The sequence below is a fragment of the Schistocerca cancellata genome, chromosome 9 (genome assembly GCF_023864275.1).
Source record: "Schistocerca cancellata isolate TAMUIC-IGC-003103 chromosome 9, iqSchCanc2.1, whole genome shotgun sequence".
Classification (NCBI taxonomy): Eukaryota; Metazoa; Arthropoda; class Insecta; order Orthoptera; family Acrididae; genus Schistocerca; species Schistocerca cancellata.
In genome coordinates, this window is record NC_064634.1 from 497,647,018 (window position 1) to 497,671,570 (window position 24,553).

Genomic DNA, 24,553 nt, shown 5'->3' on the forward strand with positions numbered 1-24,553 from the left:
AGAACATGGCAGTGTTATGTGATGGTGCAGAGAGGATTTTACACTGTTCAGATAGTAGTGTAAGAGCAGAAGCTAAATAAGAGCGAGGGCAATGGTTGAGAAGACGATAGAGCAAACGTAGCGTATGATAGTCTCTACGCTTGTCGGCACGCAGCCATGGTAACGGTTCATAGGCAGAGGTGATAAGGTCGAAATAGCGTACATCACAACTATATTGCACACAAGCATTCATCGCCATTCTACCTGCGTCAGCTTTCGTACGGAACTCACTGGACAATAGCATCATCATAGTCAACTCCGAGTGGTACTACCGACTCACCCATCTCCTTTTTAAGTTCTAAAGAAAATACTTTTTTATATTTCTGTAGTGAACGAAGTGATGTTGAGTCTTCATACAAATTAAAGTTGTATTATCAATGCAGTCTAAGTGATTGTCCAGGATTAACCCGAAGTTCTTTGCAGAAGAGCAAAAGGTTATTTCTGTACCGTTCAGAAGTGCGGAGGGAGAACATTCTCTGACTGGTAATAAGTCTTTTGTGAGCGAATAAGTTTGCTTTCTCCGCGCTCACATAGATAAGGCAAGTAAATCAGCATTCACATGATGGATGGCTGTATTGAACTTGTCGGACTCAGATATAACTGGAAGTCGTGAGTGTATAGGTGATTCTGCAATAGAAGAGAATGGTTGACACATCATTAACGTATAATGAGAAAAGTTATGGTCCCAATACTGATCCTTGTGGAATCTCTGATATGACATCCCTATATTGCGACCTTTTAATTCTGTATATATGTATATATGTAAGATGCGAGTGGAACCATTGCACAGCACTAGAAAAAAATATTGACTTGTGAGTTTAGCAATTACAGCGTCTAAATCGACAGTGGTGAAAGCATCGCTGAAATCCAAAAAAGTGCATAATTGTAGCTGTTGCTCGTTCATAGATTGTTTCATTTCGTCAGTCACTATTATAGGAGTGATCGTAATGTTGCGATTTTTCCGGAAACTCGACTGGTATACGTTTACAAGGTTATTTGATATTAAACCTGTTGGTACACTGTATATTCTAAAACCTTGGATAAAGCAGGTAGAATGTAAATGGGTCTGGAGTCGGGAAGTTATTTGGCAGATTTCTTCTTGGGTAATGGATTCATGAGTCCCTGCTTCGGGGATGTGTAGTAGAAAAGTAGAGGGGAAAGCTTAGCACAAGATAAGAAAAGTAGAGTAGAGAGTAAAACGTTCGAAACATATTACTGTTAGAAGATATTGAGAGTAGTAGTTAAATACGGACTAAAAGCTTAGCAGAAGATAAAGAAAAGATCAGGACAGTATCAAACAAGGTGGAAGAATGATTTCTTTTAATATCCCTTAGCTCTTAGAAGAATGATGCCTATACAGAGCGTTTCACGAGGACGAGTAAATATTTTAGGAAATTGTATTATAGACTAACTCAAATGAAAGATTACATGTAACATGTGGTGCGGTTTTTATTGGTTACAGTGATACAGCTAGTTACACAGGAAAGTTTCTTGATATAGGTCTATTTATGGAATGGCATTTTTGTTTTGAAGTTCCAAGTAGAGGATTTCTCATCTGTGACTGTGACCTGTTTGCCACTTCTGCTGTATCATTTAAGCATATCACGCGTCTTTAGAATTACGTGTTGGCTGATGTAACACAAGATCTGTCACATGTGTGCGAGTTTTCCAGTGGAAACACTGCTTTTACAGAATACAAAAGATGATTTCCTTATGGCAGACTACCAGATTTCTCGTAGTTTGATAATTAGAGTGAGGTTGGTGCACTGCCCTACAGTCATACCTCACCTGAACGTGGTGTGCGTGAAGCAGACGACGTTATTCAATTGGGTGAATGTACTCTTAGTCCTTCAACAAGCACACACAGAACTGCTAGACATACCAGTTTTCCACTTACAACTTTAGAGAGGAACTTAAAGATAGACGATTAGGATTCTGTCAGTGCCTAGTTGTAAATCATTGAGGAGTCTCATGAATACTGCTAACTAATGAGGCTAGTGTGGTGTGCATACTGTAAAACCTTCGGTACACACACCATCAGATTATTTGACTTGTCGCTCTAACGAAGTAGGCGAGTGTCAGCAACATGTCTCGTGGTCTTATCGTGGCGTGTTTATCTTCTGCCGTTAGGTCAGACGATAGAAATGCCACTTGCAAGCTTAGAGGAGCAGATTGACGGTGACCAACTTTAAACAGAACATGATTAATTTTCACACACATTTATTAAAATAATAAAAAGCATAGACATTACGTAACTTGATTCTGGATGCTGTTTACAATTGACAATCTGAAGTTCCTTTGGTCTTGGTACGTTAATCTTATTCTTACATATCTCTGATGCTTGACAAAGTGTCTGCCTCGTGATGACTGGTTGTTGTGTGATGTCCTTAGGTTAGTTAGGTTTAAGTAGTTCTAAGTTCTAGGAGACTGATGACCATATATGTTAAGTCCCATAGTGCTCAGACCCATTTGAACCATTTTTTGAACTTCACAAAGTATCTATACATTTATCTTCATGGCGATGTACAGGAATATGATAATCTTATTAGGCGCAGACTGAAACTTGACTATAGACTGATACAGACTAATGCAGACTGGTACAGATTGGTGCAGACAAATGCAGACTGGCCAATCAGAGATCTATACACTCGTTATAATACCTCGCGCATTCAGGTATCACTGCTCGAGTGTGCTCTGCGAGGAGAAAAGGTTCTACGTTAGCAGCAATCTCATTGGCTGCGTTACATATTAATACGCAGATCGGCGGAAGCAGGATTTGGTCCGTCTCTAAGGCAGCACCATCTCGTAGTGCGGAGACGGACGAGCGCTGCGCCTGCGCTATTGTGCTTAGCGGGGCGCGCTCTAGTGGGAAAGTTGTGTACGCGCTGACTACGCGGAACTATGTACACAACAGCTAGTTTCACTCCTGACGCTATCAATAACACCTGTAACTCACTTAGATAGTTTGACGTACACTGAGATGGCAAAAGTCACGGCATAGTGATATACTCATTTATAGAAGTTGGTAGTACAGCGTATACAAGATACGAAAGGGCAGTGCATTGGTGGAGCTGTCATTTGTACTAAGGTAATTCATGTGAAAAGACCTCTGGCACGATTATGGCAGTACGACGGGTATTAATAGACTTTGACGCTGAGTGGTAGTTGCAGCTAGATGCGTGGGACATTGTATTTCGGAAATCGTTAGGATTTCAACATTCCGAGATCCACAGCGTCAAGTGTATACCGAGAATACCAAATTTCAAGGATTGTCCCACACCACTCCCAGCACAATGGCCGACGGCCTTCACTTAACGATCCGGAGCGGCGGCGTTTGCATAGAGTTGTCAGTGCTACCAGACGAGCAACGCGGCCTGAGGTAACCACAGAAGTCAGTGTGCAACGTACGACGTACGTGTGCGTTAGGAGTGCCTATGCTAACAAAGACATCGCCTGCAGCGCCTCTCCTGGGCTGGTGACTACATAGTTGGACCCGAGACGACTGGAAAATCGTGGCCTGGTCTATTGAGTCGCGATTTCAGCTGGTGAGAGATGACGGCTGGGTTCAAGTGTGACGAAGACCCCGCGAAGCAATGGACCCAAGTTATCAACAAGACACTGTGCGAGCTGATGATACATCCATAATACTGTGGACTGTGTTTACATGCCGGCCGAAGTGGCCGTGCGGTTAAAGGCGCTGCAGTCTGGAACCGCAAGACCGCTACGGTCGCAGGTTCGAATCCTGCCTTGGGCATGGATGTTTGTGATGTCCTTAGGTTAGTTAGGTTTAACTACAGGGCTATTACAAATGATTGAAGCGATTTCATAAATTCACTGTAGCTCCATTCATTGACATATGGTCACGACACACTACAGATACGTAGAAAAACTCATAAAGTTTTGTTCGGCTGAAGCCGCACTTCAGGTTTCTGCCGCCAGAGCGCTCGAGAGCGCAGTGAGACAAAATGGCGACAGGAGCCGAGAAAGCGTATGTCGTGCTTGAAATGCACTCACATCAGTCAGTCATAATAGTGCAACGACACTTCAGGACGAAGTTAAACAAAGATGCACCAACTGCTAACTCCATTCGGCGATGGTATGCGCAGTTTAAAGCTTCTGGATGCCTCTGTAAGGGGAAATCAACGGGTCGGCCTGCAGTGAGCGAAGAAAGTCGACGAATAAAGCAAGCAGGGAGCTAAACGTACCACAGCCGACGGTTTTGAAAATCTTACGGAAAAGGCTAAAGCAGAAGCCTTACCGTTTACAATTGCTACAAGCCCTGACACCCGATGACAAAGTCAAACGCTTTGGATTTTCGGCGCGGTTGCAACAGCTCATTGAAGAGGATGCGTTCAGTGCGAAACTTGTTTTTAGTGATGAAGCAACATTTTTTCTTAATGGTGAAGTGAACAGACACAATGTGCGAATCTGGGCGGTAGAGAATCCTCACGCATTCGTGCAGCAAATTCGCAATTCACCAAAAGTTAACGTGTTTTGTGCAATATCACGGTTTAAAGTTTACGGCCCCTTTTTCTTCTGCGAAAAAAACGTTACAGGACATGTGTATCTGGACATGCTGGAAAATTGGCTCATGCCACAACTGGAGACCGACAGCGCCGACTTCATCTTTCAACAGGATGGTGCTCCACTGCACTTCCATCATGATGTTCGGCATTTCTTAAACAGGAGATTGGAAAACCGATGGATCGGTCGTGGTGGAGATCATGATCAGTAATTCATGTCATGGCCTCCACGCTCTCCCGACTTAACCCCATGCGATTTCTTTCTGTGGGGTTATGTGAAAGATTCAGTGTTTAAAGCTCCTCTACCAAGAAACGTGCCAGAACTGCGAGCTTGCATCAACGATGCTTTCGAACTCATTGATGGGGACATGCTGCGCCGAGTGTGGGAGGAAGTTGATTATCGGCTTGATGTCTGCCGAATCACTAAAGGAGCACATATCGAACATTTGTGAATGCCTAAAAAAACTTTTTGAGTTTTTGTATGTGTGTGCAAAGCATTGTGAAAATATCTCAAATAATAAAGTTATTGTAGAGCTGTGAAATCGCTTCAATCATTTGTAATAACCCTGTAGTTCTAAGTTCTAGGGGACTAATGACCTCAGCAGTTGAGTCCCATAGTGCTCAGAGCCATTTGAACCATTTTTTTGTGTTTACATGGAATTGACTGGGTGCTCTGGACCTACTGAACCGATAATTGACTGGAAATGGTTATGTTTGGCTACTTGAAAACCATCAGTTTCCCAAACAACGATGGAATTTTCGTGGATAGCTACGTGCCATGCCACCAGGTAAAAATTGTTCCAGATTTGTTTGAAGAACGTTCTGGCCATCTCGAGCGAATGATTTGGCCACCCAGATCGTCGGACATAAATCCCATTTATGTGGCATAATCGAGATGTCTGTTCGTGCACACTTGGGTAGTTATGGACGGCTATATAGGCAGTACGGCTCAGTATTTCTGCAGGGTACTTCCAACAACTGTTGATCCATCCCACGTCGAGTTACTGCACTACGCGAGAAAAAGCACATCCGACCGATATCTGGCGGTATCCCATGACTCTTTGCACCTCAGTGCACAAGAATATGGCGCACACTATGGATACAGAGCCTCCGTCCTTATCATTTACAGCAGATTCAGCACCTTAGAGAAGGAGATAAAGTTAGTCGATTAGAATTACGTCACTGGATAATTTGAAACTGATGAGTTGTCTCATGAATATACACTCCTGGAAATGGAAAAAAGAACACATTGACACCGGTGTGTCAGACCCACCATACTTGCTCCGGACACTGCGAGAGGGCTGTACAAGCAATGATCACACGCACGGCACAGCGGACACACCAGGAACCGCGGTGTTGGCCGTCGAATGGCGCTAGCTGCGCAGCATTTGTGCACCGCCGCCGTCAGTGTCAGCCAGTTTGCCGTGGCATACGGAGCTCCATCGCAGTCTTTAACATTGGTAGCATGCCGCGACAGCGTGGACGTGAACCGTATGTGCAGTTGACGGACTTTGAGCGAGGGCCTATAGTGGGCATGCGGGAGGCCGGGTGGACGTACCGCCGAATTGCTCAACACGTGGGGCGTGAGGTCTCCACAGTACATCGATGTTGTCGCCAGTGGTCGGCGGAAGGTGCATGTGCCCGTCGACCTGGGACCGGACCGCAGCGACGCACGGATGCACGCCAAGACCGTAGGATCCTACGCAGTGCCGTAGGGGACCGCACCGCCACTTCCCAGCAAATTAGGGACACTGTTGCTCCTGGGGTATCGGCGAGGACCATTCGCAACCGTCTCCATGAAGCTGAGCTACGGTCCCGCACACCGTTAGGCCGTCTTCCGCTCACGCCCCAACATCGTGCAGCCCGCCTCCAGTGGTGTCGCGACAGGCGTGAATGGAGGGACGAATGGAGACGTGTCGTCTTCAGCGATGAGAGTCGCTTCTGCCTTGGTGCCAATGATGGTCGTATGCGTGTTTGGCACCGTGCAGGTGAGCGCCACAAACAGGACTGCATACGACCGAGGCACACAGGGCCAACACCCGGCATCATGGTGTGGGGAGCGATCTCCTACACTGGCCGTACACCACTGCTGATCGTCGAGGGGACACTGAATAGTGCACGGTACATCCAAACCGTCATCGAACCCATCGTTCTACCATTCCTAGACCGGCAAGGGAACTTGCTGTTCCAACAGGACAATGCACGTCCGCATGTATCCCGTGCCACCCAACGTGCTCTAGAAGGTGTAAGTCAACTACCCTGGCCAGCAAGATCTCCGGATCTGTCCCCCATTGAGCATGTTTGGGACTGGATGAAGCGTCGTCTCACGCGGTCTGCACGTCCAGCACGAACGCTGGTCCAACTGAGGCGCCAGGTGGAAATGGCATGGCAAGCCGTTCCACAGGACTACATCCAGCATCTCTACGATCGTCTCCATGGGAGAATAGCAGCCTGCATTGCTGCGAAAGGTGGATATACACTGTACTAGTGCCGACATTGTGCATGCTCTGTTGCCTGTGTCTATGTGCCTGTGGTTCTGTCAGTGTGATCATGTGATGTATCTGACCCCAGGAATGTGTCAATAAAGTTTCCCCTTCCTGGGACAATGAATTCACGGTGTTCTTATTTCAATTTCCAGGAGTGTATGTCTACCGTGTACGCCCACGTCCACAACCACACTGTACACAGTCACAGTCAGCGCAGTAAGCCACGGAAAAGACGCTTACGAGGTTATCTACGGTGGAGGGCCATGGGAAGAATGGAAGCAGGACAGTAGCAAAATGATGTAGTCCGATGGCTTAATGCAGGGGCGGGCAAACGTTGCACGCGGCTCATGAGCGCACAGCGCTGCACGTGTGCTGCTCGCGTGCAGGCGTCGACCGGGGCTGTGGCGACAGCCGGCAGGTTGCGGCAGTGTAGTGCCAGGCTAAGCTGCGGACGTTGATGCGAAGCGAGCACTATGTAGTGAACGTTGTATTTCAAGAAACGGAGAAGTGGAGATTTGCTATCTTTTAAAAAGTAATGGGAGAATCATTTTTTCTTTGTGCAAAAACGTGAAAATTCGAAATGTTTAATATGTGGCAGTATTCTCGCTGGTCAACGGAAGTTTAGTATTGAAGGCCATTATAATAAATTTCACACGGACGAGTACAATTTATTGTCGGATTCTGAGCGGATGGGGAATTGACTGAGCTTAAGAAGAGCGGTCTGACGATACCAGATGAATCTGTCGTAGTTGGCCGGCCGCAGTGGCCGAGCGGTTCTAGGCACTACAATCTGGAACCGGGCGACCGCTATGGTCGCAGGTTCGAATCCTGCCTCGGGCATGGATGTGTGTGATGTCCTTAGGTTAGTTAGGTTTAAGTAGTTCTAAGTTCTAGGGGACTGATGACCACAGCAGTTAAGTCCCATAGTGCTCAGAGCCATTTGAATTTGTCGTAGTTGCTGTTGTCACCGCAGATCTGCGACTTTCTCTCGTCATGTCTCTCATCTAACTGATTTAACATTTTATGGAGCACTGCTTTCAAGTTTTCAGGACGACAACAATAATAGCCCAGCGGTATGTGCAAGTGGAAAACCGTTTGCTGAATTAATAAGTCTCGGTTAAGAGCAAACATCAGTGATGAAAATTTACGTAACTGTTTGTGTTTGTCTGTATGTAGAAATTTCGTACCAGATATTAAACGTATTGTAAACTCCACCTGTGGTAATTAAATAAAACGTATCGTAGGTAATAGGTACTCTTTCAAACCATGATTTCTTTCAAGCACTCCTACTAACCTAATTCATTCACTCAATAAAGCAAGCTAGGAAACAAAACGCATTACAGAGGAAGGTGCGGACAGAAGGTATGGTGGGGATGGGAGATAAGCGGGTGGCCCCTGTGTGCACGCGGAACACCTGTTAACTGCACGCGTGCAAGTGCACCGCACATGTGCAGGATTCCTGCCCGCCCCTGGCTTAATGTTAATTGTTCTGTTGTTTTTCGGATGTGGCGACAGTTTTTAGACATCGAAACTGTATCCCGAAGAACGAGCGGGGCCGACCACGAGTAACATCCAAGAGAAAGAACCGTTATTTGGTTGTAAAAGCACGTCGGTACTGCCTTAGTACTGTGCGGCAACAGGCATTTCAGCTCACAGCATCCACTGGACGTGTTGAAGCGAAGCAAACGGTGTACAGAAGGCTTCGGCAGTGCCCTTTATTCTCAGAGACCTGCTGTATGTGTACCTCTGACGCGTCTTCACAGAAGGGAACGTCTACAGTGCAGCCGTCACTACGCCACATGGACTGTCGGACAGGGGCCAATGTTCTTCTCACAAATGAACCCCGATTTGGTCTGGACAGTGATTCTCGACGATGGAGGGAACGTGGAGCAGGATTTCTGGAACCAGTCATTATGGAAAGAGACCGATATCGAGGATGATCCTTAATTGTGTGGGCAGGATTATGTTGACCACTTAACCTCCTCTTCATGAAGCTGTATGTTTAAATCGACAAGGTTTAACTGCTGTCAGATATCGTGACGAGATTTGGGACCTCATGTACTGTTGTTGTGGGGTGCTGTAGACCCAGACTTCGTATTGATGGAGGATAATGTTGAACCTCATAGAGCACGGGTGGACGATGTTTTCTTGAAAACGGAAGATATTGCACACGGGGCTTAGCCTGCACGCTCCCCTGATTTGAATCTCATAGAGCACGGGTTGCATCACGTCAGTATCTACCAACCATTCTCCAAGACTTGCGAGCAGCTACACAAAAAGAAGCTGAATTATTGTCTCAACAAGAGACATCACATCAGCCACAGAATGCCCTGTCTGCACTGCTGCCAGAAGCGGTCCCGCACCATACTGAGCGCATTAACCAGTTGTCGGAATGTGTGTGTAAATCCGCTGGGTTGGATTAAAACGAAGAACATTTTTGTCCTCCGTTATGCATTTTTTAATATTGTTTCTGCTTTACTTTCACCTGATTTACTGTTTGTGGCAACCTAGCAAAATTTCGGTTTCTTACTTTACTTTTGGACACCAGTGTACTATCAAGAGCACTTTGCTTTATGAAACTTCCTGGCAGATTAAAACTGTGTGCCCGACCGAGACTCGAACTCGGGACCTTTGCCTTTCGCGGGCAAGTGCTCTACCAACTGAGCTACCGAAGCACGACTCACGCCCCGTACTCACAGCTTTACTTCTGCCAGTATCTCGTCTCCTACCTTCCAAACTTTACAGAAGCTCTCCTGCGAGCCTAGCAGAACTAGCACTCCTGAAAGAAAGGATATAGCGACAGCCTGGGGGATGTTTCCAGAATGAGATTTTTACTCTGCAGCGGAGTGTGCGCTGATATGAAACTTCCTGGCAGATTAAAACTGTGTGCCCGACCGAGACTCGAACTCGGGACCTTTGCCTTTCGCGGGCAAGTGCTCTACCAACATCCCCCAGGCTGTGGCTAAGCCATGTCTCCGCTATATCCTTTCTTTCAGGAGTGCTAGTTCTGCTAGGTTCGCAGGAGAGCTTCTGTAAAGTTTGGAAGGTAGGAGACGAGATACTGACAGAAGTAAAGCTATGAGTACCGGGCGTGAGTCGTGCTTCGCTAGCTCAGATGGTAGAGCACTTGCCCGCGAAAGGCAAAGGTCCCGAGTTCGAGTCTCGGTCGGGCACACAGTTTTAATCTGGCAGGAAGTTTCATATCAGCGCACACTCCGCTGCAGAGTGAAAATCTCATACTTTGCTTTATGTTTGTTGTGTGATATGACAGGCAGTCGGTTAATTCGGCCTGTTGTGTTACCGTGTCGTCTTACAGGGAGCCGTAGTCTGGAAGTCCTCAAAAACCGAGTTCTCATGTTTATCGGGGAAGGCGCTTCTGGCTAGAAGAATCGGTATGTGCTTCCAGCGTTTTGGTTGTCAGTTAACGAATCGTCTAACTCCAACATTCCTCATAAGATGTATTTGGAAAAAAAAATGGTAACGTTTCTTGACTGCAAAGGTCCTCGGACCTTACCCTTTTATATCAATGCCTGTTAGGATGATTTAAAGGCAAAGTTTTGCGAAGAAAATTTAAATGCGACAAACGAATTTATGATTCGGATTATGAATACTGCTCCTTGATAAAAGACGTCAGGCGACACCAGAAGAGTTAAACATTGCCAAGAGAATGCAGTAGTTCATTGATTTTGGAAAAGTGAATTTACAAAAGTCAACTTGCAGCTTAATCATTTGCATAACACCTTCTGTGTGTAATATTACGTGTTGATACCATCCTATTGGAGTCTCAAAGTTGGCAAGGGCAACGCAAGCTTACATCAGATGCCGCTAGGGATCACGCAGTAACTGGTGGACCCAATGGTGCACGCCCACAGAGCCACACTTCCAATGGCTCCGTACGATAAGCGCCCCCCCAAGATACAATGGCCAGCAGCAGCCACACTGCCCACTCACACTCGCAGCCACTTTGCTACTTGACGCTAGACAGACGCCGCCTAGTCGCGACACCGACACCACCTTTAGTTCAAAAATGTCTCTGAGCACTATGGGACTTAACTGCTGAGGTCATCAGTCCCCTAGAACTTAGAACCACTTAAACCTAACTAACCTAAGGACATCACACACATCCATGCCCGAGTCAGGATTCGAACCTGCGACCGTAGCGGTCGCGCAGTTCCAGACTGTAGCGCCCAGAACCGCTCGGCCACCCCGACCGGCCCCACCTTTTGTGCTTTTGTGTTTACTTGTTGACATTGAGAGCTGGACTCTATTTTGTGCTGCATTATTTGTAATGAGTCTTTGCACACTTGGAGATAGACAAGTTAAGTAAATCTCATATTTACTGTCTTCCAATGGCTCTGAGCACTATGGGACTCAACTGCTGTGGTCATAAGTCCCCTAGAACTTAGAACTACTTAAACCTAACGAACCTAAGGACAGCACACAACGCCCAGCCATCACGAGGCAGAGAAAATCCCTGACCCCGCCGGGAATCGAACCCGGGAACCCGGGCGCGGGAAGCGAGAACGCTACCGCACGACCACGAGATGCGGGCTTACTGTGTTCTCGTTTATTGATTATGTAAGGTGGCAACGGCCTTGCACCTTACATGAGTCCATTTAACGTGACACTACGTTTTGTTGGGGAAATACTTTAAATTACGGTGTAGGAAATCTATGTGGAAAGGCATCGGCACGCGAGAATTCCGCGATTTTGTAATTATAAGATTTTGCGGAAAGGCAGTACGCGAGACAGAGCTCGGCTACGTCCCCGCCTAGCCGCCGAAGGTCACAGCCTAACGGTATGAATGGTGAACTGGGGGATTTATGTAACCCGTTTGGAGAGGCCACAGCGGCCGCCAACCTCTGAGGGACGCGCGGCGGCAGGTGTTCGAGTGTTTACCAAAACAGAGCGGGGGATAGCTGGACGGGCTTTCCTGTGCGTGCTCTCGCCTATGTCCCACTAATTTTACACCTTCGAGTAACTCAACTGGGGCAGGCCAGGAGTTCCGAATAACAAACTTTCAATGCAAGAGTCTGTGTTCGCTACGACGGGGAATCTTGCCGGGAAAATTTCGAGTTGTCTCTTGGGAGAAAACTTCCCGTAAACGTGTTATTGCCCACAGCTGTGGTTCTTCCCAGAGGGCGAGGGCGGAGTTTACTCGTGAAATTTTGTAGAAATAAAGGAACTGTGGAAAAGAGTTCTATTCGCAGGCCGTACATTGGTTGGCACTGGCAAACTGGGTATTTGGAGAGCTTCCACTGATGTGATTCGCTCGGTAAGAGTTGAGGTGAGAAAATAAGGGTGAAGAGCGATCTTGCTGGACTCGGTAGAGGCCTTCCGTTCTGGGCTCTCGTACTGAGAGGACGTCAGCCAAGTCGTCTCCCCTCTCGGTCTTTCGTTCTGAGAGGACGTCAGCCGCGCCAGCTCATTGCTGGCGGAAACATTGACGCAATTAGAGGAGTTTACGGACAGCAGTCTGGTGTTCGAATAGGGTAGGATTGTACTTCCCGAGACGCCACACGCCGACCGCACGGCTGCACCGTCGCCGTCGGAGACCGCCGCTACAACAGGAATATTACGGTGAGATCGCTCCCGCTTCGCACTGTGTTAGGAGTAACATTAAATAGTTGGATCAATTGCAATTGCTGTGTCCACAAAGGTTTCACAGTACTTTGGAGTGTTATAAGAGATCGCGTTTTGGTTCAAAATGGTTGAAATGGCTCTGAGCACTATGGGACTTAACATCTGTGGTCATCAGTCCCCTAGAACTTAGAACTACTTAAACCTAACTAACCTAAGGACAGCACACACATCCATGCCCGAGGCAGGATTCGAACCTGCGACCGTAGCAGTCCCGCGGTTCCAGACTGTAGCGCCTAGAACCGCTAGATCACCGAGATCGCGTTTTGGACCGATTTTAACAGAGTTACTGCAAATGTTTTATTCAGCATTGATCTGAAGGATATAATAAAATTATTGTGATTCAGTAGAGCCTTTACTTTCAGTAGTTGGTCCTGAATTCACCATTTTGCTTTATTTTATTTTGCGTATGTGTTTGATGTCATTGAACACCCTAAGTGTTCGTAATCGTTCATGTTCGGAAGTAAAAATAGGTGTGAATTATCGTCAACACTACCACCGCAGGTTAATTAGGGGTGACACGGCCACATTTAAATCTAGCGTTATCCATTTTTGCGTATAGTTCCACTCCCAATTTCTCTGTAAGTTGTTTGTCAGGGGCGAACACACGCAAAAGTCGGACAAGCGACGGGTGGGGTGTTACAATTATTCTGCTCCTGTCCAGCTTTTGTACTACGACGGCTGCCACACAAATTTGTAACCCAACAATGCTTACAGTTGTGTAGGAAGTCGTACACAACTGACACTATGAGTATTCGAAAGTTCCTGGCAGATTAAAACTGTGGGCCGGACCGAGACTCGAACTCGGGACCTTCGCCTTTCGCGGGCAAGTGCTCTACGATCTGAGCTACCCAAGCACGACTCACGCCCCGTCCTCCAAACTTCACAGGAGTGCTAGTTCTGCAAGGTTCACAGGAGAGCTTCTGTGAAGTTTGGAAAGTAGGAGACGAGGTACTGGCGGAAGTAAATCTGTGAGGAGGGGGCGTGAGTCGTGCTCAGGTAGCTCAGATGGTAGAGCACTTGCCCGCGGAAGGCAAAGGTCCCGAGTTCGAGTCTCGGCCGGGCCCACAATTTTAATCTGCCAGGAAGTTTCATATCAGCGCATACTCCGGTGCAGAGTGAAAATTCTGGACTGTGAGTATTCCTTTGGGTTATATTCTGACGGCTGTACCTCTGTAACCAGTAACAGTCGAACACATGTTATATGGAACGGTTTCCTTTTATTAGTCTGTACGACAACCTCCTCAGATGCTTACTACTCCTCGTGAAACGTTGAAAGTATCGGTGGCAGGCAGAGAGGCGGCGCGGCACTCACACAGCCCTGGGGTCGACCACGCCGGCGCCCACGGGCACGCTGTGGCCCATCGACTGCAGCGCCACCAGGGTCTGCAGCTCCGCCAGCCGCTGGTCCGACAGCCGCTTCCACCTGAGCACACAAGCAGACCCAGCGCTACATAGCCAGCTGCCCGTCTGTAGCGACCGCTTACTGCACAAGGGCAACGTGTCCACATTTCCTACCATCAATTACAGACAAAAAAAACTAAATAAAACCGATTTAATGTAATTTATATCCTGACATGCATTTCTGGTTGCCTTAGGTAGGTAATTTTCCTTATTATATACACTACTGGCCATTAAAAAGGCTACACCAAGAATAAATGCAGATGATAAACGAGTATTCATTGGACAAATATATTATACTAGAACTGACATGTGATTACACTTTCACGCAATTTGGGCGCATAGATCCTGAGAAATCAGTACTCAGAACAACCACCTCTGGCCGTAATAACGGCCTCGATACGCCTGGGCATTCAGTCAAACAGAGCCTGGATGGCGTGTACAGGTACAGCTGCCCATGTAGCTTCAACACGATACCACAATTCATCAAGAATAGTGACTGGAGTAATGTGACGAGCCAGTTGCTCGGCCACCATTGACAGATGTTTTCAATTGGTGAGAGATCAGTCGAACATTTTCTGTATGCAGAAAGGCCCGTACAGGACTTGCAACATACGGCCGTGCATTATCCTGCCGAAATGTAGGGTTTCGCAGGGATTCGAATGAAGGGTAGAGCCACGGTTCGTAACACATCTGAAATATAACGTCCACTGTTCAAAGTGCCGTCAATGCGAACAAGAGGTGACCGAGACGTGTAACCAATGGCACCCCATACCATCACGCCGGGTGATACGCCAGTGCTGCGAATACATGCTTCCAATGTGTATTCACCGCGATGTCGCCAAACACGGATGCGACCATCATGACGCTGTAAACAGAACCTGGATTCATACGAAAAAATGACGTTTTGCCATCCGTGCACCCAGGCTCGTCGTTGAGCACACCATTGCAGGCGCTCCTGTCTGTGATGCAGCGTCAGGGGTAACCGCAGCCATGGTCTCCTAGCTGATAGTCCATGCTGCTGCTAACGTCGTCGAACTGTTCGTACAGATGGTTGGTTTCCTGCAAACGTCTCCTTCTATTGACTCAGGGATCGAGACCTGGCTGCACGATCCGTTACAGCCATGCGGATAAGATGCCTGTCATCTCGACTGCCAGTGATATGAGCCCGTTGAGATCCAGCACGGCGTTCCGTATTACTCTCCTGAACCCACCGATTCCATATTCTGCTAACAGTCATTGGATCTCGACCAACGTGAGCAGCAATGTCGCGATGCGATAAACCGCAATCGCGATAGGCTACAATCGGACCTTTATCAAAGTCGGAAACGTGATGGTACGCATTTCTCCTCCTTACACGAGGCATCACAACAACGTTTCACCAGGCAACGCCGGTCAACTGCTGTTTATGTATGAGAAATCGGTTGCAAACTTTCCTCATGTCAGCACGTTGTAGATGTCGCCACCGGCGCCAACCTTGTGTGAATGCTCTGAAAAGCTAATCATTTGCATATCGCAGCATCTTCTTCCTGTCGGTTAAATTTCGCGTCTGTAGCACGTCAACTTCGTGGTGTAGAAATTATAATGGCCAGTAGTGTATATACATGTAAATGTCATCAGTGGCATAAGGCGAAAGAGAGAGACGAATCTGTTGATTGGACATGTTCCCTTTCTGCAGTACACTGGGTGTTCAAATTAATTTTAAGACTAATTGTTTTACAGTAGAATCGTTAATATAAACTTCTTTTACTGTAATACACATTTTTGGCACTAATTTCTGAATAATACGCCCTTGCCGCAGTGGTAACACCGGTTCCCGTCAGATCACCGAAGTTAAGCGCTGTCGGGCTGGGCTAGCACTTGGATGGGTGACCATCCTGTTTGCCGAGCGCTGTTGGCAAGCGGGATCCACTCAGCCCCTATGAGGCAAACTGAGAGCTATAAGGGGCGTTCAAAAAGAAACGAGCCGGAGGTGTAATTACAGAAATCACTACCTGTATTGACCCTGGCTGTTGAGACACTTTCCTAATTTGACACAAGGCGGTGAATGGATGTCTCAGAAAATTTCCGGGGCTGTGATGTTAACCAGTTCCGCACGCACAGCTGGACGTCGTCGTCTGAGGTGAATCGTTCGCCCCTCAGAGCCTTTTTAAGGGGACCTAAAATGGCCGCCTTCTCATTCACTTGCTGCAGCACGGGACAACAGCGAACGTCCAGCGTCACTCGCAATCCTTGACCACCCTTCGCCTAGCGATTAAATCAAAACGACCAGGCAAACTCACCCGTGGGGTCATTCTGCTCCACGACAGTGCAAAGTCTGATACGGCCAACACAGTCGCGGCACTCCTGCAGAAATTCAAAAGGGATGTTGACGGGCACCCTGCGTATAGTCCGGACCCCTCTGCCTGTGATTACGACATTTTTGGTCCCCTTAAAAAGGCTCTGAGGGGCAAACGATTCTCCTTGAACGACGACGTCCAGCTTCGCATGCGGAGCTGGTTAACATTGCAGCCCCGGAAATTTTATGAGACAGCCATTCACCGCCTTGTGTCACAGTGAGTTCAAATGGCTCTGAGCACTATGGGGCTTTAATGCTGAGGTCATCAGTCCCCTAGAACTTAGAACTACTTAAACCTAACTAACCATAGCGAGTCTGCTTTTGATGTCCTCCTTGCTCCGTCCGTCATTGGTTATTTTACTGCTTAGGTAGCAGAATTCTTTAACTTCATTGACTTCGTGACCATCAATCCTGATATTAAGTTTCTCGCTGTTCTCATTTCGACTACTTCTCATTACCTTCGTCTTTCTCCAATTTACTCTCAAACCGTACTGTGTACTCATTAGACTGTTCATTCCGTTCAGCAGATCATTTAATTCTTCTTCACTTTCACTCAGGATAGCAATCTTATCAGCGAATCGTATTATTGATATCCTTTCACCTTGTATTTTAATTCCACTCCTGAACCTTTCTTTTATTTCCATCATTGCTTCCTCGATGTACAGATTGAAGAGTAGGGGCGAAAGGCTACAGCCTTGTCTTACACCCTTCTTAATACGAGCACTCTTATTATTCCCTCTCGGTTGTTGTACATATTGTATATGACCCGTCTCTCCCTATAGCTTACCCCTACTTTTTTTCAGAATCTCGAACAGCTTGCACCATTTTATATTGTCGAACGCTTTTTCCAGGTCGACAAATCCTATGAAAGTGTCTTGATTTTTCTTTAGCCTTGCTTCCATTATTAGCCGTAACGTCAGAATTACCTCTCTCGTCCCTTTACTTTTCCTAAAGTCGAACTGATCGTCACCTAGCGCATTCTCAATTTTCTTTTCCATTCTTCTGTATATTATTCTTGTAAGCAGCTTCGATGCATGAGCTGTTAAGCTGATTGTGCGATAATTCTCGCACTTGTCAGCTCTTGCCGTCTTCGGAATTGTGTGGATGATGCTTTTCCGAAAGTCAGATGGTATATCGCCAGACTCATATATTCTACACACCAACGTGAATAGTCGTTTTGTTGCCACTTCCCCCACTGATTTTAGAAATTCTGATGGAATGTTGTAGGTTGTAGGGGACATCAAAACAAATATTTTTCCCTAATGTCATTTTTTCCTATGAGGTGTATTTAAACCGGTAGAGGAAGATTTCTCTGGCGGCAAATTAATTAAACCAACAAATAGTTTTCCATTTTTTTATCACCAAGAGACAACATATTAACACAACCCAATTTCAAATACAGTAGATTTTCAAAAATGTCTCCATTGACACGTAAACAAAAGTTACCCCGTCGGATCATGTTCTGTCTGACACGGGCAAAAACTCCAGGAGTATCCTGAATTGTTCCTGCTGCTGCTACTATCCGGGCAACAAGATCATCTTCTGATGCAACAGGAGTAGCGTAAACAAGGTTGCGCATCTCTCCCGACACAAAAAAATCCGGAGGGGACATATCTGGGGATCGAGCAGTCCATGGTACAGGACCACCTCTGCCAATCCACGTTTCTGGGAACCGTCGGTCCAGGAATCGACGCACACGACGACTGAAATGTGGCGGCGCCCCGTCATGTTGGAACCACATGCGTTGTCTTGTAGAGAGCGGGACGTCTTCCAGCAACTCTGGCAATGCTCTGGCGAGAAAATTGTAGTAGTGCCTGCCATTTAATGGTCTAGGTGGCAGGTACGGCCCAATTAACAGTCCCCAACAACACCGATCCACACATTAACGAAGAACCGCACTTGATGAGCGCTAGTAAGTGTGGCACGTGGGTTATCCTCACTTCAAACAAGCGAATTGTGCATGTTGAAGACTCCATCACGCCCGAACGTTGCTTCATCGGCAAACAACACAGAGGATGGAAATATAGGATGCATTTGACACTGTTCCAGGTACCACTGCGAAAACTGTGCTCTGGGTGGATAATCAACTGGTTTCAGGTTGTGGACACACTGTAAGTGAAATGGACGTAACAATTGCTGTCGAAGGACTGTTCTTACATTCGTCTGATTCGTCCCCATGTTACGTGCAATTGCACGAGTGCTGATTGAAGGATCCCGCTCCACATGCTGCAAGCACATGCTGCAAGCAGCGTTCTTACCGAGCGACGGCGTCCCTGTCCAGGTAATCTGCTAAATGACCCGGTCTCACTCAGACGTTGGTACACAGCGGCAAATGTCGTATGATGCGGGATACGGCGATTAGGATATTGTTGTTGACAAACCCGCTGTGCAGCTCGTCCGTTGTGGTGCGCTACGTAGTACGCACGAACCAAGTGTATCGCTCCATTAGTAAACAGAGAGAATGCACTACTACACTGGTGGACAGCAGTTGCCTACAACTGAAGAGCGTAATACGCCCTTCAACAACTGAAAATCGTAGTACGGCCTCTAACAACTGAAGAGCGTAACACGACCGCCACCGGTTTGAATAATCCTCACAGGAAAAAATTACATCAGGCAAAAATATTTGTTTTGATGTTCCCTACAATCTCCCAGAGTTTGTCGGTTTAAATACTTTTCACCCTGTACACACGGACAGCACGCCCACTGACACTGCATACATCGTAGGTGTGTCTGACTAGCAGTCATTGCTTGACAGGTGACGCTGCTATTGTCTGGACGGTTTTATGTCAATAGTATGTCGGAGGCCATAATTTACTGGCTGATGTATTCTTATCTATAATAGTCTTAGCTATCATGCTTCTCAACTTAACCTAAAGTTAATCTGGCTATCTGCAAATGAAATTAAATGTAGAGAATAATTGTCAATAATACTCAGACTGGCTTTGTCACAATCACACAATGGCTAACTGTTGCATTTCGAAAACTAAACGACGTTAGAAAACGGCTCTACTGAATTTATATGAAACTTTTGTATATGGAAACTGTTTCTAATTTTCTCTCAAATATTCGTTTAGACCCTACAGTTGTTTGCTACCTCGAAACGGATAGTTGGGCTCTACTACATCAGCGTATTGCAAAAGTATTAAGTGCGTAATCCTTTTAATGCCGTACCAGTAACTTGTACAGACATGCCCTATAATCTTTTCTCAACACTGCTATACACCATAAAAATTATTTTTACGCACGATATTAAATAACGCAAGATTCACTCTTTGTTTTCCTAATGGAAATATTTTTGACTAACAGTGGAAGTAGAAAGGTAATTTGAATGCTGAACACATGACTGATAATTCACCCTGGATACCAAGTAGTAGATACTGTTAAACAACTATGACAGCCAAAGAATGCGCATCACTCATGTATTTGGGTGTGCAAAGATGCTTACAGTGGCAAACATACCAAACAAATTGAATACTTTGAAAGATATCGAAAACTACACATCGGATTAAAAAAGTTATAATTCCAATTTGTTTGTCTCGGATGCGATTAGCAACGATACCACACTCGACCTGTGGGTGGGTGATGGGTCCCAACTTTGAAATCTTCACTGGAAACCCCCGTTTATTATTACGGTTCTACATGAAAATCTGCATCCGTTTTGTCTGTAGCATTTCCTTCGTTTCGCCGCAATTGGCGCTGTAATCGGAGGACTAGAAATGGGTACACAATCGTAATGTACGACATGCTACTCAGTGACCACTGAATATACAGTGGCACGTGGGACACCACCTCTATGCTGCGAGGGTAGGACAGACCAGTTTCTCATATCTTCTAACTGCAAACCCCATTCGCAATTCTGTATTACTCCAATATATCGAACAGGGGACCACTCGTCACGCCACGGTGGCCGTGTAGACAACTACGACTCTCATAACAGGCAGTACACTGCGACCGGAGCTCACGTATCGTGCAGACGTAACGACCCTAAACATTACAGTACTTGCCTAGTTTTTATTGCCTCCACACCTACTTATCATTTTGAGAACAGACGTGCAAGTGGATGATAAATGTTACAAAAAAATGACTCTGAGCACTATGGGACTTAACATCTGAGGTCATCAGTCCCCTAGAACTTAGAACTACTTAAACCGAACTAAGGACATCACACACATCCATGCCCGAGGCAGGATTCGAACCTGCGACCGTAGCAGCAGCGCGGTTCCGGACTGCAGCGCCTAGAACCGCGTGGCCACCGCGGTCGGCGATAAATGTTACAATCACAGAAGAAAAAATTGAAATAATGCTGATTTATGGAGGATGTAGGAGTGCTTTCCAGAGAAAGCTCTCTCTCGTTGGTTTTTTTAAGTGAACGCCTTTATGACTGATGGCAGCGCACACACCTGCAAAAGGAAGCGAAGCAAACGGTGTGCAGGAGAAGCTAATGAAATAGCTGTACTAGCGGCAGTGTAGCAGAACACACGGATAAACGCCCAGCAACTACACCGTCATTCCGGTATGTTCGTAGGTAGTGTTGTCACAATACTGCATCGTCATACGTATCATCCAACCCACGTGTTACTGCATAAAGAAATACATGACGCCGATTTCCATAACTGGGTACTGTTTTGTGAATGAGCACGTCTACAAGTGCAAAAGAGCCCCACTTTCTTTGTTGAGTTACTATTTTCCAATGAGTCTACATTCACAAGCCATGGTAGCGTTAACCAGCATAAGGTGCATTACTGGAGTGTAGACAATCCCCACTGCTTACGGCAAGTTGACCATCAACGTCTTTTGTGGGTTAATGTATGGTGTGTCATCGTGCGAAACAAACTTAATGGTCCGTCTTTTATAGACGGCACGTTGAATAGACGCAGATATCGAATGTTTTTGGAAAGGAACCACCGGTACTACTGCAGGACATCAGAAACACGTGTGCTGACATTTCCGTAGATATGCTTCTCTCCTGTGGTGGTCATTTGAAAAGCGGATCACTAAGTATACTGAAGTTGGCGGTGCTATGTTTGAACAGTTACTGTAATTGGAAAAGCAGAGTAGCTTTCACCTCGAGCCACGACCACAGTGCTACGTCGAGTAGTGCCCTGTTCGATATGTCTGAGGAATGCAGGGTTTCCGGTTAAGAAATAATGGCCTGTTCTACCATCGTAGGATGGAGATAAAGTCTCACGTCCCATTGGATATTCAAGGGCCATTGAGTAGCATGTTGTAAATTACGACTGAGTGCCCATTTCTGTTCCTCCGATTACAGTGCCATCTGTGACGAAACGTAGAAAATGCTTGAGACAAAACGTATGTAGATTCGGCAGTAGAATCGTAATCTGCAATAAAAAACGACGGTCCCATTGTATATTTCAAAGTTTCCCCGAGCCTCGGATACACGGGATGGGATGAGGTCGGCGGGGGTCGAGAGTGGCATCATTGGCTGTCCCCCTCCCTGTTTAAACATATTGAAATTATAACTTCTTTTAATCCGCTGTGTGGCTTTTGAGATATTTCTGTGCCTTCAATTAAAGTGAACACCCTGTATTCATCTTTTAAAGATAGCTGCAAATGTAATGTATTGCGAATACATGGAAAGAAGGATCCTTATTGTATGACTATATGATAGCGGAACAAACACTGGTAGCAGTTACTTCTGTAAAATATCTGGGAGTATGCGTGCGGAACGATTTGAAGTGGAATGATCATATAAAATTAATTGTTGGTAAGGCGGGTACCAGGTTGAGGATCATTGGGAGAGTCCTTAGAAAATGTAGTCCATCAACAAAGGAGGTGGCTTACAAAACACTCGTTCGACCTATACTTGAGTATTGCTCATCAGTGTGGGATCCGTACCAGATCGGGTTGACGGAGGAGATAGAGAAGATCCAAAGAAGAGCGGCGCGTTTCGTCACAGGGTTATTTGGTAACCGTGATAGCGTTACGGAGATGTTTAGCAAACTCAAGTGGCAGACTCTGCAAGAGAGGCGCTCTGCATCGCGGTGTAGCTTGCTCGCCAGGTTTCGAGAGGATGCGTTTCTGGATGAGGTATCGAATATATTGCTTCCCCCTACTTATACCTCCCGAGGAGATCACGAATGTAAAAAGATCACGAATGTAAAATTAGAGAGATTCGAGCGCGCACGGAGGCTTTCAGACAGTCGTTCTTCCCGCGAACCATACGCGACTGGAACAGAAAAGGGAGGTAATGACAGTGGCACGTAAAGTGCCCTCCTCCACACACCGTTGGGTGGCTTGCGGAGTATAAATGTAGATGTAGATGTAGATGTAGATACTTCTTTTCTGTGCCGATATCGTGATCACTTTTCGTTGGCTGAGCACTCTCAAGTAAGTTAAGACGGATCCACGTATGGCATTGCCAGATGTTTTTACTTTCATCTCTTGTCTTTCAGTGTTTTATTGAGTTGTAAAAGGCGTGAAAGGCTATAACACCACTTCGATGTGTAACCGTCAGCTTCGAAGTGTACCCGTACTTTTTCAGATATGCTTTGCTAGATACGTTTCTGCGTCTACTATTATGCTGTGTGTAGTTATTCACATTGAAAGCACTGGTCTCCGTTGTAGAAGACTCTGGTCTAACCGACATGTCTCAGACTGATTCCCTACCTGCAGTAAATACAAAACTGAAGGCGCTGCCAGACCTGTGATATCGTGCAAACAGGTTTCTTTTATGCGCCGTTTCCGACTTATTTAGCATTGGAATTAGGCAATAGCGTCATTGCGTGCACAAATTCATACACTCGCACGTGCGCGTAACACATCTAATGGTCTGTGAGTTACCACAATGCACATTACCAGCTAAAATATGCCTTTTTTTGAAAATGATAAATTTAAGCTGGTTGATCGAAAGATACGTTTGTTCGATTTGAGGAAAGCGAACGACACTGTTTCCGGCAGGCTGCAGCAACTTGCACGTACGGCGACCTGATTCGCTGACTTCGATGCTAAATAACTCGCTAACGGCGTAACGTATCGATTTTTTTCTTATTATTACCCAGCACTCAGCTTTTTAGATAGTTTCCGACCGCCCTGCGTACCCAGTGTATGGTGAGCGCCTGATGACCCAGCAACACGCGACGCAGCACTGCCCGGCGGGTTGCCGCCATACGGACGCGGCTACATTTCTCTGCGACATCCCGTGCAATGGCGTTTATCTTAAGGCATGTGGACTTTCTGACGACAATATTTGTGGATTTTGGGAATTAGTGTAGCCAGATAGGTGAAACCAAGCCTCATAAGTCAAAAAGATTCGATCTAAAACACCATGTCGGTTTATAAATCCCTGAAACCATGAACGACACCCTATTCGCTTCGCATGGTCCATACAGCGTGACTTTTGCACAACAGTAATTTTATATGGACACAGCCCTAGCTCTTTGGTTACGGCATTCTGTGCTGCCGTACGGCAGCCTTTAGGCTTTTGCGATAATCTTCTCACTAATTTTGATGGACTCTGCAACGTTACGTTCGAAATATCGTGAAACTTCCGTTCTGTTGAACTTGTGACCCTACCAGTTCGTGGTGCATCATGAACTGAACCTTTTGTGTGGAATTTGCAAATTAAATCACATTCACGATGTGAACGTCTCGAAGCAGGAAAACGCAATCTAAATTGCCGCCTCACATGCACCGTAAAGTTACCTCATGTACGGAAAACCTCTTCCATTAAAACCGCTCTCTCTGCAACAGAAGCCATTCGCACTAGACTCAGGTCATACAAGAAGTAGACGATAACACGACTAACAGCAGCAGTGACCGCGTAACACTACTATCTCCACCCTGTCACTGCAGGTGCCCGGAACACGAGCAGGCGAGATTTGAACCTGCTGGCAACCTCACGCGCAACGCAAAGCGAAACACGCGAGGATCGCGCTGTGCAGAGACGTAAGTGTAGTCAGCGCAGTAACAACGATGGCAGCTTGAACTGACAACAGTAAACAACGGATACCCATTCGACCACTCATCTATTATCAGGCAGCGTTCAGTAGTGAACGGGCAGCCGAAGTCTGTTGACGTTGTTGTGTCACAAATCGCAGTGGAGCAACGATCTGAACGTTTATTAATTATCCGTTGAAGATATTGCTAAGAAAATTTTCAAGAAG

The 24,553-nt window shown here is 46.3% G+C and overlaps 1 long non-coding RNA gene across 1 annotated transcript in view; it reads right to left on the reverse strand.

The window, feature by feature from the left end:
- LOC126101172 (uncharacterized) overlaps positions 1–24,553 on the reverse strand; it is a 79,227-nt gene that overhangs the window by 49,263 nt on the left and 5,411 nt on the right. The window contains exon 2 of the long non-coding RNA XR_007522285.1: positions 14,004–14,114. This is a non-coding gene — a long non-coding RNA (uncharacterized LOC126101172). The remainder of the gene's footprint in view (positions 1–14,003; positions 14,115–24,553) is intronic.